We start from the raw sequence: 18,581 nt of genomic DNA, 5'->3' as shown, positions 1-18,581 counted from the left end.
TCCCACAAGCGGCTCTGTAACTGAATAAATTATATTCTTAGTTTTTTCGGTAAAGTCACGTTGAAGAGAAACAACAAAATAACAAAATATATATAAAACAATAAAAAATTCTCACGACGTTTCGACCATAACTCAAACGGTCATCATCAGGTGTGTCAGTTTGCATAAATTTATTTTGAAAACGGCATATTTATTTATTTATATATATAAAAAATAACGTTTGCGTTATAAACACGGTAGGACCAACACCTCGGCCGTAGCAGATCATTGTTCTAATTCAGTAGGCTCACATGCCATTGACTTTTCCAAGACGGAGGTTCTTTGTAAGCCATCTGGCTTCCATGAGAGATTCGTTCATGAGGCTATCCACATATACAAGCACAGAGACAATTTCAACCGAGAAGATGGATTCTATCTTAGCAATCATTGGAAAGATTTGATAAATCATTTCAGTTCTTGATTGATTGTTCACGCTTACAGTGGCTTTCAGACAGCATACATAAAAACAAATTTCGTCTCCCCCCTCCTCTTTTCAAAAAATAGATGGACTAGTCCTGGGCAAACTGCCAATCGTTGCGCGTGACGCAAACGTTATTTTTTTTATATATATAAATAAATAAATATGCCGTTTTCAAAATACATTTATGCAAACCGACACACCTGATGATGACCGTTTGAGTTATGGTCGAAACGTCGTGAGAATTTTTTATTGTTTTATATATATTTTGTTGTTTCTCTTCAACGTGACTTTACCGAAAAAACTAAGAATATAATTTATTCAGTTGTAGAGGCTCATTGTGAGAGGAGAGCAATGTCTCCCGGAAGTGACGTCATGTCACCTGCTGCCGCGTGACGTCGCGAGGTAACAGGGAGTTGCCTCCGCCCGTGCACTGACATCTGAGGTGAGAAATTCGCATCGCGGTTGTGGTGGTGGTGGTTGTTGTGGTAGTTGTTGTTGTTTACCAACGTAGAGCTTCTCTCTCTCGTAGGGATGTCAATTGAGTAGCAGCGAGCATGGGAATCGATGTCCAGGTTGTAACTTTACAACGCAGGGCCTAGCCACGCGGGGCCTTGCCTCCTGCCCTCGCCTGATTGCATTCACTTTAATTATCTCGCTTAATATTTTTTTATTTTTTTATTGTTTTTTATATATATATTTTGTTGTTTCTCTTCAACGTGACTTTACCGAAAAAACTAAGAATATGAATTACTGCAGTCACGAAAGCTTTAAATAAAAATTTATCTCGCTTAAGTTTAATTTGTCTTCACCCGGCTAGCCACTTTGTAACTTTGTTTTATTGTAAATATTAACGCAGTTTTAATTTTCTTTTGTTACCAGGCCAAGCCCGCTTGAGCTGCTATACCGCTCTAGTTTTCAGAAACGACCTGCCCACAACAACAACACAAGGTGAGGCTTTCAATTTAAAGCTTTCGTGACTGCAGGGATTCATCTTCATGGTTCTTTCGGTAAAGTCACCACCACGTAGAATGGAATAAAGTAATACAAATAAAAATGAAACAAAAAAATACAATTCTCACGACGTTTCGGCCACAACACAAGTAGCCTTCGTCAGGTGAAGGAACAGAACTGTCGGGACGACAGCGCTTCAATGAACGCTGCTAAGATTCGTAGCGTCTTTTAAGCTAGGCGGGAGAAGTGAAGCGCCTTGGCAAAGGAGTTTACACATCAAACAGGGTAATTTAGCATTGAAATAGCTGAGGGATTAGCTTGTGACTGGTCACAGAAATAGCTATGTTAAAGTCAAAGTTTACATATCAACAGAGGCATTTAGTATATGGACGCTGAAGGGCTGCAACTACCCAACTATCATAATAAATGTACTCAATATATTATTTAATAAGCTCAGCTATTAACACAAAGCAACTGGGTATACACTACACTATATAATGAATACCATATAGTAAACCAATAAAAAACTTATCAATAAACTCTATATACTCTCTAATCAGCTCAGACACCAACAATAAGTCGTTATATATCACAATGCCATATGGCGAAAAAATGGGTGGAATCTTACCCTCAACTTTAGCACCACGGATAGCTACGCGCCCCGTTCAGACGGACGAGTCCATCCATGCTCGGAACGGAGGAGGGGGGAGAAATGATCTCTGTGCTTGTGTATGTGGATGGCCTCATGAACGAATCTCTCATGGTAGCCGGTTGGCTTGCAAAGACCCTCCGTCTTGGAGAAGTCAATGTCATGTGAGCCCACTGAATTATAACAGTGATCTGCCACGGAAGAGGAGTTCGTCCTACCGTGTTTCAAGTCTGCTTTATGTTCGCGGATGCGGTCCGAGATATGTCGTTTGGTTTCTCCAATGTAGCTGCTACCACAGAGGCACTTTAGTTTGTAAACACCCGGGTACTGTATGTCTGGAACAGCATCTTTTACACATGGAACCAGATCACGGATTTTATGTACTGTGTTGAATCGAACCTGGATCTTGTGTTTATTCAGGATTTTTTATATCTTTTTAGTAATCTCCTGCAATGTAGGGTAAGGTGATGGTTTTGAGTGGCTCCTCAGGATCCTTCTTCATGACTGGAGTGATGGCTTTGCGGATTGTGTAGTCGGAGTAACCATTAGCCCTGAGAGCCTGGTGTACGTGCTTGAGTTTACTGGCAATGTGTTCCTGGTTGGAAATGCATTGGGCTCTATGGTATAGAGCAGGGGTCGGGAACCTTTTTGACTAAGAGAGCCATGAAAGCAAAAAATTTGGAAATTTATTTCAGTGAGAGCCATATAATATATTTTAAAAGTGAATTCAACTAAATGTCAGTATAATAAGCCTCTGAATTTATTCTTTTAAATAATGTTGTTATAACACTCACCATTAATGCGACTTCTGGTGCTGCATGGATTTGCTGATGTCTTTGTAGTCGGGTTGGTACTTGGTGAGGTTAAGCTTCATGCAAGCGTTGAGGGTTTCATCCGTTAAACGTGATCGTAGGTTGGACTTGATGTTTTTAAGATGTGAGAATGACTGCTCACATGCATACGTAGATCCAAACATGGTCAATACAGCAATACTCACACGCTGCAGTGTGTGGTATGTGACAGGAAGCGCGTTCCAAGTTTTGAGAATCAGATGGTCTTCGGGTTGGAGTTTTTTCATTTCTGTCCACATGTGCTTGCTCGCCAACTCCGCTTTCTGTCGTGTGATTCTTTCCAAATCTTCATTCAGTGACTTGAACTTATTCACCCACATGTCTGAGGCCTTCAGGTCAGCCACTTCTGCTTCAAAATCTCTGACGGAGACACCAGGGATGTAATTCAGGTCGGCTGTGTTCAGTGAACACTCGTTTGGATGGGTGATGAACTTAAAAAGACGAGTGTGCTCACGAAATTCTCCAAAGCGTGCTTTGAAGGACTGTAGGAGACTGGATGTGCAGCCAGCTAGCTGGTGGAGATCAAGGTTTTGAATGGGCTCACTTGCTGTGCATGCATCTTTAAATTGGCTCAGTTTTTCAAAATGTAGTAAACGACCTGTTTCAAGATCCGTGATGAAAAGCTCCAGCTTGTTTTCAAAAGCAAATACAGCTTGTTGAAGGGATAACACTGTATTTCCAATGCCTTGCATTTTCACGTTGAGCTGGTTCAGATGTTCAGTCAGATCTACGAGATAGTAAAACTTGAGGAGCCACTCGGTGTCGGCTAGCTCAGGATGCCCGACGCCTTTCATTTCAAGGAAAGTCCGGATTTCGTTCAGGCAAGCCGCAAAACGGCTAAGCACCTTCCCTCTTGACAACCAACGCACATTGCTGTGCAAAAGCAGACCAGGATAGTTATTTACAACTTCATCCAGCAGTGTTTTAAACTGGCGATCATTTAAGGCTTGGGCAACAATAAAGTTGATCACACGAATGACCAGCGACATCACTTCGCCAAACTGCCTGTCACACATCTGAGCACAAAGTGCCTCCTGGTGTATAATGCAATGGAAACTTAGGATGGGTCTATTTTCATGTTCACGGAGAAGCGCCACAAATCCTTTGTTTTTCCCCACCATACACGGAGCACCATCAGTACACACTGAGAGAAGTTTATCCATAGGTAGACTTTTTTCTTGAGCAAACTCCATGAAAGACTTGAATAAATCCTCACCTCTTGTGGACCCTTTTAATGGCAGAACAGCAAGACTTTCTTCGCGCAGTGTGTCACCAACAGCATATCTTGCAATCACGCTGAACTGCGACAAATGGCTCACGTCTGTTGACTCATCCAAAGCCAGAGAAAAGAACGGCGCTGCATTTATGTCCTTCACTTGCGTTTCCTCCACTTTGTTTGCCATCACGATGGTACGATCATGAACAGTTCTTGCCGACAGAGGCATGTCTTGTATCCGTTTGATTATCTTGTCTTTGTTCGGAAGATCATCAAAAAGTTCATTGGCTACATCCAGCATGAACGTTTTAGCATACTCGCCATCTGTGAATGGTTTTCCGTTCCTCACTATTGCTAAAGAACCAGCAAAGCTAGCCGAATTATAGTCACCTTGCCGGGTCCATACGCGGAGTTGCTGCTGACTAGCTTGCACCCTGCTCAGAAGCTCTTGGCACGCTTTCTTTCTGCTGTCTCCCGCAGGGTATTTTGATGCAAAGGTAGCGTGGCGCGTGTCGAAGTGCCGCTTTACATTCGACCGTTTCAACGATGTAATTTTGTCATTGCAAATTAGACACACCGCAGAACCCGCTCTCTCCACAAAGGCGAATTCTTCGGTCCATTCGTCCTGAAATGTACGATAATCGTCGTCTTTTTTTCTTTTCGCCATCTTCTTCGTCGAAGGGTTAGCTTTGAGCTAATGACCGAGCAGACGCAGTCTCAGACTGATTCAAAAGGGGGCGTTTACCTGTTTTACCCAGCAACGGCAAACGTAGGCCAGTATCATCCAATTAAAATAATGGACAATTGCTCCTGCAGCCCTGAACAGGACATGCGCAGTGAAAAATCGATGGATGGATTAAAACAAGTGAGAATATTTTGTTTTATCTGCGAGCCATATGCAATCATCAAAAGAGCCACATCTGGCTCGCGAGCCATAGGTTCCCGACCCCTGGTATAGAGTCTTGATGAGGGAGTTCTTCTGGGATGGATGGTGGTGGGAATCCGGTTTCAAGTAAGCATCTGTATGAGTAGCTTTCCTGTAGACAGAGTGGCTCATTGAACCATCAGGTCTCCTTTTAATTAAGACATCCAAAATGGTAGCTTGCCATCTTTTTTGACCTCCATGGTAAATCTGATGGCTGGGTGTATGGAATTGATGTGGTCGCGGAATTGGTCTAGAGCAGGCTGGCCATGTGGCCAAATGACAAAAGTGTCATCCACGTACCTCTTCCATAAGGTCGGGCATAGAGTGGCAGTCTGGATGGCGTCAGCTTCATTTCCATGAATACGTTGGCTACAACCGGAGACAGGGGGGAGCCCATTGGGGTGCCCTCAGTCTGTTTGTAGAAAGTTCCATTCCAGGTGAAGTATGTGTTGGTTAAGCAATGTCTCACCAGGGGGGGTACATCAGTATGCAGTCCTTGATGAACCAAGTCTTCAATGATTGCGATGGTGTCAGGTACCGGAACTTTGGTGAACAAGGACACCACATCAAAACTGACAAGCAGGTCGTCTGGGGACAGGGAAATGCCTTTGATTGTCGATACCAGGTGAATAGAATTTAGTACCGCAGAGGTGGTTTTTCCATTGAAAGGTCGCAGTATATCAGCAAGAAAACGTGCCAGTTTATAGGTGGGGGAGTTGATAGTAGAGACGATAAGACGAAGGGTGTATCTTCTTTGTGTATCTTTGGACGGCCATATAATCTTGGTGGTCTGGCAGCAGAGGGTTTCAACGAGAACTGTTTGGTCTGATCAATTAATGCTGTTGAATCAGAGATGATTTTGTTCGTTTTGGTAACCAGGCTGTTGGTGGGATCTCTTTTTATTTTTGTATAGCTGCCATCGTTGAGTAGTTCTTGAATTTTGTTGTTATATTCTGTTTTGTCCATGATGACAGTGACATTGCCCTTGTCGGCTGAGAGGATGACAATATCATCTCTCTTTTTTAATTGAGATTATTCAAAGCGTTCATCTTTGCTGATGTTGCTTGGTGGCATCTTAGCGTTTTTGAGGGTTGCAGCGATTTCAGATCTTGCTACGTCTGCAGAGATGTGACTCAAGCCCTTGAGTGCAACGTCTACATGGGCAATGATATCATTAACTGGGATGTGTCTCGGTGTGACAGCAAAGTTTAGACCTTTAGCTAAAACGGATTTCAGGCCATCAGAAATGGAACTGTTACTGCGATTAATACGACTTTGTTAACGTCTATCTTTTCGGTGTGTGGATCTGATTTTTTGTTGGAGGGGTGATTGAATTTGGAAATCAAATTTTCCTATATTTTGTCGACATAGTGGCAGCTGAAGAGGCACTCATATTGTCTACATGTTCCCAATCCGATGTAGACATTTTTGCTGTCAATGTTAAGTGTGATTTGTAGAGTGTCTTGTCTAACTGATCGAGTTCGGTGCGTGTAAGTCTGATTTTTTCTGAGATAAGAGCGAAGCTGGTTCTAGCTGGAATTCGTTTTGCATTGACAGAAGTTGCAGCAGCAGAGGTTAGTGTAAATGCGGTTGGTATTACCTTAGAGTCGCGGCATTTCTTCAGAAAGGTGAGAGACTAGATTAGTTGAGCTTTGTTGTCCCGGAGTTTGTTGAATGATCTTAAGGTTGTGTGGAATCCCTCCCCGTAGAGGCGGTTAAATTTCGATTTAAAGCTTTCGTGACTGCAAGGATTCATCTTCTTTGGTTCTTTCGGTAAAATCACATAGAATGAGAATAAAATAATAAAATAAAATAAGACAATCAAATTCTCACGACGTTTCGGCCACAATACAAGTAGCCTTCTTCAGGTGAAGGAACAAAACTGTCGGGACGACAGAGCTTCATTGAACGCTGCTAAGATTCGTAGCGTCTTTTTAAGCTGGTTGAGAGAAGTGAGGCACCTTGACCAAGGGGTTTACATATCAAACAGGAGAATTTATCATTGAAACAGCTGAGGGATTAGCTTGTGACTGGTCAAAGAAATAGCTATGTTAAAGTCAAAGCCTACACATCCACAGAGGCACCTAGTACAAATCAAACAGGAGAATTTAGCATTGAAAAAGCTGAGGGATTAGCTTGTGACTGGTCACAGAAATAGCTATGTTAAAGTCTACGCAACAAAAGGATTAACTCCGTTTATATTGCACACACACAGTGACCCATCTCCCTCTCCCTACACACAACAAATGACGGACTTTTGTCATCTGGCCACATGGCCAGCCTGCTCTAGACCAATTCCTCGACCACATCAATTCCATACACCCAGCCATCAGATTTACCATGGAGGTTGAAAAAGATGGCAAGCTACCCTTTTTGGATGTCTTAATTAAAAGGAGACCTGATGTTTCAATGAGCCACTCTGTCTACAGGAAAGCTACCCATACAGATGCTTACTTGAAACCGGATTCCCACCACCATCCAGCCCAGAAGAACTCCCTCATCAAGACTCTATACCATAGAGCCCAATGCATTTCCTACCAGGAACACATTGCCAGTGAACTCAAGCACGTACACCAGGCTCTCAGGGCTAATGGTTACTCCGACTACACAATCAGCAAAGCCGTCACTCCAGTCATGAAGAAGGATCCTCTTGAGGAGCCACTCAAAACCATCACCTTACCCTACATTGCAGGGGTCACTAAAAAGATCTCCAAAATCCTGAATTAACACAAGATCCAGGTCTGATTCAACACAGTACATAAAATCCGTGATCTGGTTCCATCTGTAAAAGATGCTGTTCCAGACATACAGTACCCGGGTGTTTACAAACTAAAGTACCTCTGTGGTAGCAGCTACATTGGAGAATCCAAACGACATATCTCGGACCGCATCCGCGAACATAAAGCAGACTTGAAACACGGTAGGACGAACTCCTCTGCCGTGGCAAATCACTGTTATAATTCAGTGGGCTCACATGACATTGACTTCTCCAAGACGGAGGTTCTTTGCAAGCCAACCGGCTACCATGAGAGACTCGTTCATGAGGCCATCCACATATACATGCACAGAGACAATTTCAACCGAGAAGATGGATTCTGGCTTAGTAACCATTGGAAAGATGTTTTAAACCATTTCGGCTCTTAATTAATTGTATTTTACGGTGACCTTCAGACCGCAGCTCTTTTGCTGGCACACCACGGTTAATGGTATGGTTTATAACATGGAGTATAACAGCGCATCGTGGCTGTTTCTCTCCCCCCTCCTCCGTTCCGAGCATGGATGGACTCGTCCGTCTGAACGGGGCTCGTCGCTGTTCGTGGTGCTGACGTTGAGGGGAAGAAACCGCCACCCAATTTTTCGCCATATAGCATTGTGATATATAACGACTTATTGTTGTTGGCTCAGCTGATTGGAGAGTATATAGAGTCTATTGATAACATTGAGGTAGTTTATATTTTAGTTTTTTATTGGTTTACTATATAGTATTCATTATATAGTGTAGTGTATACCCAGTTGCTTTGTGTTAATAGCTCAGCTTATTGAAGAATATATTGAGTACATTTATTATATTGATGTAATTTCGACTTAGTTTTTTCATATTGGTTTACTGTATGATAGTTGGGTAGTTGCAGCCCTTTAGCATCCATATACTACATGCCTCTGTTGATATGTAAACTTTGACTTTAACATAGCTGTTTCTGTGACCAGTCACAAGCTAATCCCTCAGCTATTTCAACGCGCTTCACTTCTCTCACCTAGCTTAAAAGACGCTACAAATCTTAGCAGCGTTCATTGAAGCGCTGTTGTCCCGACAGTTCTGTTCCTTCACGTGAAGAAGGCTACTTGTGTTGTGGCCGAAACGTCATGAGAATTTTATTTTATTTGATTATGTTTTATTTGTATGACTTTGTTTCCATTCTATGTGACTTTACCGAAAGAACCAAGAAGAAGGTGAGGCTTGTCAACAGCGTGGTGGTGTTCACTCTAGACGCGTGGCGGTGTTCACTCTAGACGCGTGGCGGTGTTCACTCTAGACGCGTGGCGGTGTTCACTCTAGACGCGTGGCGGTGTTCACTCTAGACATGTGGCGGTGTTCACTATAGACGCATGGCGGTGTTCACTCGACGTGTGGCGGTGTTCACTCTAGACGCGTGGCGGTGTTCACTCTAGACGTGTGGCGGTGTTCACTCTAGACGTGTGGCGATGTTCATTCTCTACATGTAGAGGGGAAACCGGGGGATCGGGAAGGAAATCCACACGAGGAGAGAGAGAGACATGCAGCCTCGGCTGTGTTGTATTGATCCTCAATTAACTGCTTGGTGGAGTGAGGAAGCATTAATACTAAGCAGGTGAAGGTGGCCAGGCGTGGGTGTGGACACACCACCACCTGTGAACCATGCCAGAGTGTGACACTGGTGGAGCCAGTGGGGGTGGGGGGGCATTCATGTTCTTGGCTCTTTCGGTGGAGTCGCGTTGGGGGGAAGCAATAAAATAACAGAATATATGTTTTGTTGTTTCCCTTCGGCGTGGCTTTGCCGAGGGAGCTAAGAATATGAATGCACATTACAATTCCTTATAGGGGAAACACATGCTAATTTACGGATTACTAACATAGCATATAATCACTAACACACATTACAACTAATTACTAATCTACAACTCATTACTAATCATAACCATTGACTGATTACTAATCGATTATATAATTACAATACCCCCCCTCCGCCTCTAATCACTGCACCTGATATGAGTTAAATGATGACGTCACCCTGCTGCTCTATATAAAACCGGGAGCAAGCGAGGGCTTTACCATTCTGGCGAATTGCCCGATGATGCTGGATGTATTTACCAGCAAAACGTCGTACTCAAACTGTAAATGTTGTGGATTCACTCTTCAACACACCGGTGGGCTATAGTAGTGAACTATTTGTCTTTTGTCAACGTGACACTTTTTTGCTGATTGGCCATGTCGGGTGGTGGAGGGTTATGACACATTTATAAATAACGCGATCTAACCCGAAAACCTTTATTATGAATATTGGTCGCGAAAGCCTACGTGTTAAACTGTGCCATAACATCCCGTGTGATGAATTTGGGTCACTTTTCCACTATATCATGAATATATGAATAAGTATAGACGTGTAAGTCACCGGTTACTGTGTATATATGCTTTCCTCTGTGCATCGATACTGACGTGTAGATGGTGTGGATATTATTTTTTTCTGTCTGCAGCTGATGCTTCCTCTGACGCTTCCTCTGCAGAATTGGTCTGATGGAGCAAAGGCACTCGGCGCAGCTCAGTACTACAAGGCAACATTGCGACCGGTGTGCATACAGCACGGATCGTACTTGAAATTTGACACGGCACAAGAGAACTCACACAGGAGAGAAACCCTTCAAGTGCAATGTGTGTGGGAAGGCGTTTGCACATTCATCTGCCCTTGTAACACACCAGAGAACACACACGAGAGAGAAACCCTTCAAGTGCAGTGTTTGTGGGAAAGCATTTTTACAGTCATCTGCTCTTGTAATACACCAGAGAACACACACGGGAGATAAACCCTTCAGGTGGACTCTGTGTAGGAAGGCGTTTGCACAGTCACCACATCTTAAAGTACACCAGAAAACACACAAGCATCAGAAGATCCACAAGGAGTGGAGTCTGAAATCGGCTTGTGAAAGTCAAAGTGCCGCCATGAGCCCATCCCTCATGAAACAAGAACCGGAAGAAAATCCCAGCTTGGACACTATTAAAGGTATCGAGGTGAAATGTGAAGGAGTGATGGTGAAGAGCGAAGAAGTGAAGGTAAAATGTGAAGATGAAGATTCAACTCCAAAATGGAACCTTCACATCGATGGAGGCAACATGAAGCAGGAGGAGAATTCTAACTGTGAGGCAGAGCGAGGCAACTCCCAGCAGTTTGTGGAAATGTGGGTGGACTTACTCCTAGACAATACAGAGTCAAGTGGATACCCGGTAGATGTGTAAGCCAGAGACGATGTCGCTACAATAGATGCACCTTTGTGTCTTATCACTCGCTCTAGAAGTGTCTTATCACTCGCTCTAGAAGTGTCTTGTCACTCACTCTAAGTGTCTTATCACTCACTCTAGAAGTGTCTTATCACTCTAGAAGTGTCTTATCACTCACTCTAGAAGTGTCTTATCACTCACTCTAGAAGCGTCTTATCACTCACTGTAGAAGTGTCTTATCACTCGCTCTAGAAGTGTCTTATCACTCACTCTAGAAGTGTTTTATCACTCGCTCTAGAAGTGTCTGATCACTCACTCTAAGTGTCTTATCACTCACTCTAGAAGTGTCTTATCACTCTAGAAGTGTCTTATCACTCACTCTAGAAGTGTCTTATCACTCACTCTAGAAGTGTCTTGTCACTCACTCTAGAAGTGTCTTATCACTCACTCTAGAAGTGTCTTATCACTCACTCTAGAAGTGTTTTATCACTCACTCTAGAAGTGTCTTATCACTCAATCTAGAAGTGTATTATCACTCACTCTAGAAGTGTCTTATCACTCTAGAAGTGTCTTATCACTCACTCTAGAAGTGTCTTATCACTCACTTTAGAAGTGTCTTATCACTCACTCTAGAAGTGTCTTATCACTCACTCTAGAAGTGTCTTATCACTCACTTTAGAAGTGTCTTATCACTCACTCTAGAAGTGTCTTATCACTCACTCTAGAAGTGTCTTATCACTCACTCTAGAAGTGTCTTATCACTCACTTTAGAAGTGTCTTATCACTCACTCTAGAAGTGTCTTATCACTCACTCTAGAAGTGTCTTATCACTCTAGAAGTGTCTTATCACTCACTCTAGAAGTGTCTTATCACTCAATCTAGAAGTGTCTTATCACTCACTCTAGAAGTGTCTTATCACTCACTCTAGAAGTGTCTTATCACTCACTCTAGAAGTGTCTTATCACTCACTTTAGAAGTGTCTTATCACTCACTCTAGAAGTGTCTTATCACTCACTCTAGAAGTGTCTTATCACTCTAGAAGTGTCTTATCACTCACTCTAGAAGTGTCTTATCACTCAATCTAGAAGTGTCTTATCACTCACTCTAGAAGTGTCTTATCACTCACTCTAGAAGTGTCTTATCACTCACTTTAGAAGTGTCTTATCACTCACTCTAGAAGTGTCTTATCACTCACTCTAGAAGTGTCTTATCACTCACTTTAGAAGTGTCTTATCACTCACTCTAGAAGTGTCTTATCACTCACTCTAGAAGTGTCTTATCACTCACTCTAGAAGTGTCTTATCACTCACTTTAGAAGTGTCTTATCACTCACTCTAGAAGTGTCTTATCACTCACTCTAGAAGTGTATTATCACTCTAGAAGTGTCTTATCACTCACTCTAGAAGTGTCTTATCACTCAATCTAGAAGTGTCTTATCACTCACTCTAGAAGTGTCTTATCACTCACTCTAGAAGTGTCTTATCACTCACTCTAGAAGTGTCTTATCACTCACTTTAGAAGTGTCTTATCACTCACTCTAGAAGTGTCTTATCACTCACTCTAGAAGTGTCTTATCACTCTAGAAGTGTCTTATCACTCACTCTAGAAGTGTCTTATCACTCAATCTAGAAGTGTCTTATCACTCACTCTAGAAGTGTCTTATCACTCACTCTAGAAGTGTCTTATCACTCACTCTAGAAGTGTCTTATCCCTCACTCTAGAAGTGTCTTATCACTCACTTTAGAAGTGTCTTATCACTCACTCTAGAAGTGTCTTATCACTCACTCTAGAAGTGTCTTATCACTCTAAGTGTCTTATCACTCACTCTAGAAGTGTCTTATCACTCACTCTAGAAGTGTCTTATCACTCACTCTAGAAGTGTCTTATCACTCACTCTAGAAGTGTCTTATCACTCACTCTAGAAGTGTCTTATCACTCACTCTAGAAGTGTCTTATCACTCACTCTAGAAGTGTCTTATCACTCTAGAAGTGTCTTATCACTCACTCTAGAAGTGTCTTATCACTCACTTTAGAAGTGTCTTATCACTCACTCTAGAAGTGTCTTATCACTCACTCTAGAAGTGTCTTATCACTCACTCTAGAAGTGTCTTATCACTCACTTTAGAAGTGTCTTATCACTCACTCTAGAAGTGTCTTATCACTCACTCTAGAAGTGTCTTATCACTCTAGAAGTGTCTTATCACTCACTCTAGAAGTGTCTTATCACTCAATCTAGAAGTGTCTTATCACTCACTCTAGAAGTGTCTTATCACTCACTCTAGAAGTGTCTTATCACTCACTCTAGAAGTGTCTTATCACTCACTTTAGAAGTGTCTTATCACTCACTCTAGAAGTGTCTTATCACTCACTCTAGAAGTGTCTTATCACTCTAGAAGTGTCTTATCACTCACTCTAGAAGTGTCTTATCACTCAATCTAGAAGTGTCTTATCACTCACTCTAGAAGTGTCTTATCACTCACTCTAGAAGTGTCTTATCACTCACTCTAGAAGTGTCTTATCCCTCACTCTAGAAGTGTCTTATCACTCACTTTAGAAGTGTCTTATCACTCACTCTAGAAGTGTCTTATCACTCACTCTAGAAGTGTCTTATCACTCACTCTAGAAGTGTCTTATCACTCACTCTAGAAGTGTCTTATCACTCACTCTAGAAGTGTCTTATCACTTACTTTAGAAGTGTCATATCACTCACTCTAGAAGTGTCTGATCACTCACTCTAGAAGTGTCTTATCACTCACTCTAGAAGTGTCTTATCACTCACTTTAGAAGTGTCTTATCACTCACTCTAGAAGTGTCTTATCACTCACTCTAGAAGTGTCTTATCACTCTAAGTGTCTTATCACTCACTCTAGAAGTGTCTTATCACTCACTCTAGAAGTGTCTTATCACTCACTCTAGAAGTGTCTTATCACTCACTCTAGAAGTGTCTTATCACTCACTCTAGAAGTGTCTTATCACTCACTTTAGAAGTGTCTTATCACTCACTCTAGAAGTGTCTTATCACTCACTCTAGAAGTATCTGATCACTCACTCTAGAAGTGTCTTATCCCTCACTCTAGAAGTGTCTTATCACTCACTTTAGAAGTGTCTTATCACTCACTCTAGAAGTGTCTTATCACTCACTCTAGAAGTGTCTTATCACTCACTCTAGAAGTGTCTTATCACTCAATCTAGAAGTGTCTTATCACTCACTCTAGAAGTGTCTTATCACTTACTTTAGAAGTGTCATATCACTCACTCTAGAAGTGTCTGATCACTCACTCTAGAAGTGTCTTATCACTCACTCTAGAAGTGTCTTATCACTCACTTTAGAAGTGTCTTATCACTCACTCTAGAAGTGTCTTATCACTCACTCTAGAAGTGTCTTATCACTCTAAGTGTCTTATCACTCACTCTAGAAGTGTCTTATCACTCACTCTAGAAGTGTCTTATCACTCACTCTAGAAGTGTCTTATCACTCACTCTAGAAGTGTCTTATCACTCACTCTAGAAGTGTCTTATCACTCACTTTAGAAGTGTCTTATCACTCACTCTAGAAGTGTCTTATCACTCACTCTAGAAGTGTCTGATCACTCACTCTAGAAGTGTCTTATCACTCACTCTAGAAGTGTCTTATCACTCACTTTAGAAGTGTCTTATCACTCACTCTAGAAGTGTCTTATCACTCACTCTAGAAGTGTCTTATCACTCACTCTAGAAGTGTCTTATCACTCAATCTAGAAGTGTCTTATCACTCACTCTAGAAGTGTCTTATCACTCTAAAAGTGTCTTATCACTCACTCTAGAAGTGTCTTATCACTCACTCTAGAAGTGTCTTATCACTCACTCTAGAAGTGTCTGATCACTCACTCTAGAAGTGTCTTATCACTCACTCTAGAAGTGTCTTATCACTCACTCTAGAAGTGTCTTATCACTCTAGAAGTGTCTTATCACTCACTCTAGAAGTGTCTTATCACTCACTCTAGAAGTGTCTTATCACTCACTCTAGAAGTGTCTTATCACTCAATCTAGAAGTGTCTTATCACTCACTCTAGAAGTGTCTTATCACTCTAAAAGTGTCTTATCACTCACTCTAGAAGTGTCTTATCACTCACTCTAGAAGTGTCTAAATACGATGCTTAGCAATTATAAAAAAAAGAATTCGTCAAAAAGTGGTCTTAAAATAAAAAATGTAACAGCGACATTTCAAGCAATGGCCTTTATTCAAAGAGCATGGGTCACAGAGGGGATAATACAAGTTGAATACCGCATTCTACACGATGGGGCCTTGATTAGAATCATATTTTTTAATGTTTTCTGCTGACCAGTTTTTAATTGGTATATGAATAGTTAGCAAATCGGTGCTATTGGGAAACAGAAAACTTTTCAACAATCAAAAAGTACAAAATTGAATAACAAGTAAAATACCGTAAAAATATGTTCAGTTAAATGACAATAATCTTTCATTTAAGTACAACTTAATGCCTCAGAAAATCAAAGCGCCATGGGTCAAATTTCAACTGAAACATTCGAAGAACATATTCTTAGTTATTTCGGTAAAGTCACGTTAAAGGGAAACAACAAAATAATAAATTATATATAAAACAAAAAAATTCGTCTCCCCCCTCCTCTTTTCAGAACATAGATGGACTAGTCCTAAATAAACTGCCAAATCGCTGCGCGTGGCGCTAACGTTTTTTTATTATAAATAAATAAATGCACCGTTTAAAAATAAATTAATGCAAACCAACACACCTGAAGACGACCGTTTGTGTTATGGTCGAAACGTCATGAGAATTTTTTATTGTTTTATATATAATTTATTATTTTGTTGTTTCCCTTTAATGTGACTTTACCGAAATAACTAAGAATATGAATTACTGCAGTCACGAAAGCTTTAAATCAAAATTTTATTCGAAGAACATCTCCAGATTAAAAAAAGAAAGTATTTATTTAACACATCCCATCGGTCGTACAGAGGGCATTTGGCTCAAGCCCAGGCAAACTCTAGGCCGGTTTCGACATTGAGTCTCACATCAGCCAGAATCAGCCTCGTCTGAACCAGAGGGTCAACTGTCAGATGTTTAGAGTCTAGGACTCTTTCTCTTACACGTGGGTTCCTTGGTCGACGAAAAAAAGAGTATACAGGGTGTGAAAAAAAATTTTCCCGATTTGAAATCGCTATATCTCTGCAACCACGAAACTGCCCCATGAAAGAAAATCTTACCGCTTGAAATGGCGGGGCATAAAGGTTCAAATGATTACCGCTAGATGCTTCTCCGAGTGCACAAACAGCCCCTAGCCTCAGTCATTTGCAAGACACACTGCCTCCAATGTTGGATAGGTCGCACGGGACCCCAAGACTTGGCGCTACACTCTTGGCCCCAAAGATCCCCAGACATCACACCCTGCGACTTTTTCTTGTGGGGATACGTCAAAGACCGTCTTTTTGTGCCACCATTAGCGACTAATATGGATGACCCTTAACAGAATCACGGCAGCGGTGACTTCAGTGGAAGAAGACACTTTGAGAGGCATTTGGGACGAATTCAACTATCATCTCGATGTTGTCCCTACAGCAGGTGGAGGGCACATAGCGCATTTATAAAATGGTTAGTAAAACTTGATAACTCATTAAACCGTTTGTAATTTCAAAGGAGTATATTTCATGATGGCAATATGTTACAATTACAATGTTGCCATCGTGAAATATACTGCTTTGAAATTGGGTCCATCTTTTTGAAACACCCTGTATAATACACTACGCAAAAGAATCATCACATCAGTGTACAATCGGTGCATTTTACCGCGGTCATGATGAAGTCAAAATTCTACACCTGGACTTACTTCCACTCAACAGCTTACGCGTGATATCATTTCCCTTCGGGCGAAATGACGTCTTTGCTCGCTCGCGTTTCGTAACGTCATCATTGGGCCCTTTACCAAGGCGGGAAAGTTTCGTCGGGCAGGGCGTTAACGTCGTCGGCGTCGTTATCAGCGTTATAATTACACCACGTCGCCTCTTGTCACGGTTTGGTGTCGTTATTGATACCAGCATGGTCTACTTTCAAGTGTTACGCTGCTGCGCGTGCGGAACTTTCCAAGTTCATCAGGCGAGTGATGCGTGCGCCTGCTTGCGGACGAACCACTTTTAATTAAACCATCAACACATTTGATGTGATATGAATATGGGCCGTCGCCCGAAACGTCGCCTGGCATATATTTTTTTCTGTTAAGGCTGCAGTGATATTGATGAATGCATTGAGTTTTAGTTTCTGTTGTCCTTGTGCACCGCTGCCAACGTAGAAGCAGTATCGCCAAATTACTTGTTTACATGCCGTATTGTCGTATATGTAATTGAAAGGCTTGCATGGGCCACCACGCCTGGCTAGGATAAAACCTTCCTGTCCATGGTTGATAGGTTAATCCAATGATGATGATGATGGCAATGGCTGCAAAGCCATCCGGCACAACTTGCGTACCGGGAACGAACCCCACTGAGCTGCAATACGGCTCACCCCGCAAGGTGGGTCCCCATGTGGTCGTTGATGGCTTTTTGAATAATTGTCATGTCTCGCTGTCATCCAATGTTTTTTTTATGACTGGCAAATAAGTAACTCGCGTCATAATTTGGCGATACAGCGTTCGTTGGCAGTGGTGCGCAACTAGCACAGTGCATAAGGACATCCTATGTGCTATGAAGCACATACAGTCCTAGAGACGTGGCCTCGCTCCACCTCCGGCCACGCCCCCACTTCGGTCTCTCAAGACAGAACCAGAGCCAGCATCACATGTCCTCCGGGGCCCCCGTTTCCGGGCCCCCTTTACTCCCCTGAGTTGGCACATGCCCTCACCCTCTCTGCGACGGGACCCTGCTCCGTAGGGGCCTGCTTATCCGGCACGTCTTCGTCGGCTCCCTCGAGAGGTACGTGCACACACCATTACCATTTGTAGTTGCAGTCGGCATATACGCCGTAGAGACGCCATTTACGTCTCTATATCACCCCCCCCCCCCCTTATGAAACTCAGCCGTCTTGGCTGACCGACATAAAACCAATGTAATGTGTGGGCCTCCAACCTAGAATGCAACAAGGGAACAATACAACAACATATTCTTGGTTCTTTCAGTAAAGTCACGTAGAAGGGAAACAAAAATATAATATAAAATATATTTTTATTATTTCGGTAAAGTCACGTAGAAGGGAAACAAAATATAAAAATATAAAATATATTTTTATTTTATTGTTTCCCTTCTACGTGACTTTACCGAAAGAACCAAGAATATGAATCCCTGCAGTCACGACAGCTTTAAATAAAAAAACAACAATAAATAATCCCGACCGAGGAAGAACCAATCATTTGAACCAGGGAGAGAAGAAGGGATGGAGGAAGAGAGAAAAACAACTTGGATGCAACTATTGACAATGGACGAGCCACCCCCCGGACAGGCCACAACTACACCCCGCACATACAACACTGCACTCGAGCACAAGACGAGCCCGAGTCAGCCATTGACCCATCTGGCTCGAGTCGCGGTTGCGGACCATGGGTGTTGGTGCAC

At 42.2% G+C, this 18,581-nt stretch overlaps 1 long non-coding RNA gene across 1 annotated transcript; it reads left to right on the top strand.

The window, feature by feature from the left end:
- Positions 1-220: 220 nt before the first annotated feature.
- LOC142921817 (uncharacterized) lies at positions 221-17,201 on the top strand. Its single transcript, XR_012939670.1, has 3 exons — positions 221-902; positions 1,340-1,408; positions 10,315-17,201. It is a non-coding gene; the product is annotated as an uncharacterized LOC142921817 (long non-coding RNA).
- Positions 17,202-18,581: the final 1,380 nt, after the last annotated feature.

Source organism: Petromyzon marinus, unplaced genomic scaffold, assembly GCF_048934315.1.
Source record: "Petromyzon marinus isolate PM22_M1 ecotype Great Lakes invasive population unplaced genomic scaffold, UKy_Petmar_22M1.pri1.0 PM_G_Scaffold_9, whole genome shotgun sequence".
Lineage (NCBI taxonomy): Eukaryota > Metazoa > Chordata > Hyperoartia > Petromyzontiformes > Petromyzontidae > Petromyzon > Petromyzon marinus.
The sequence above is the reverse complement of the archived record's forward strand: the minus strand, read 5'-3'. Positions and strand labels throughout refer to the sequence as shown.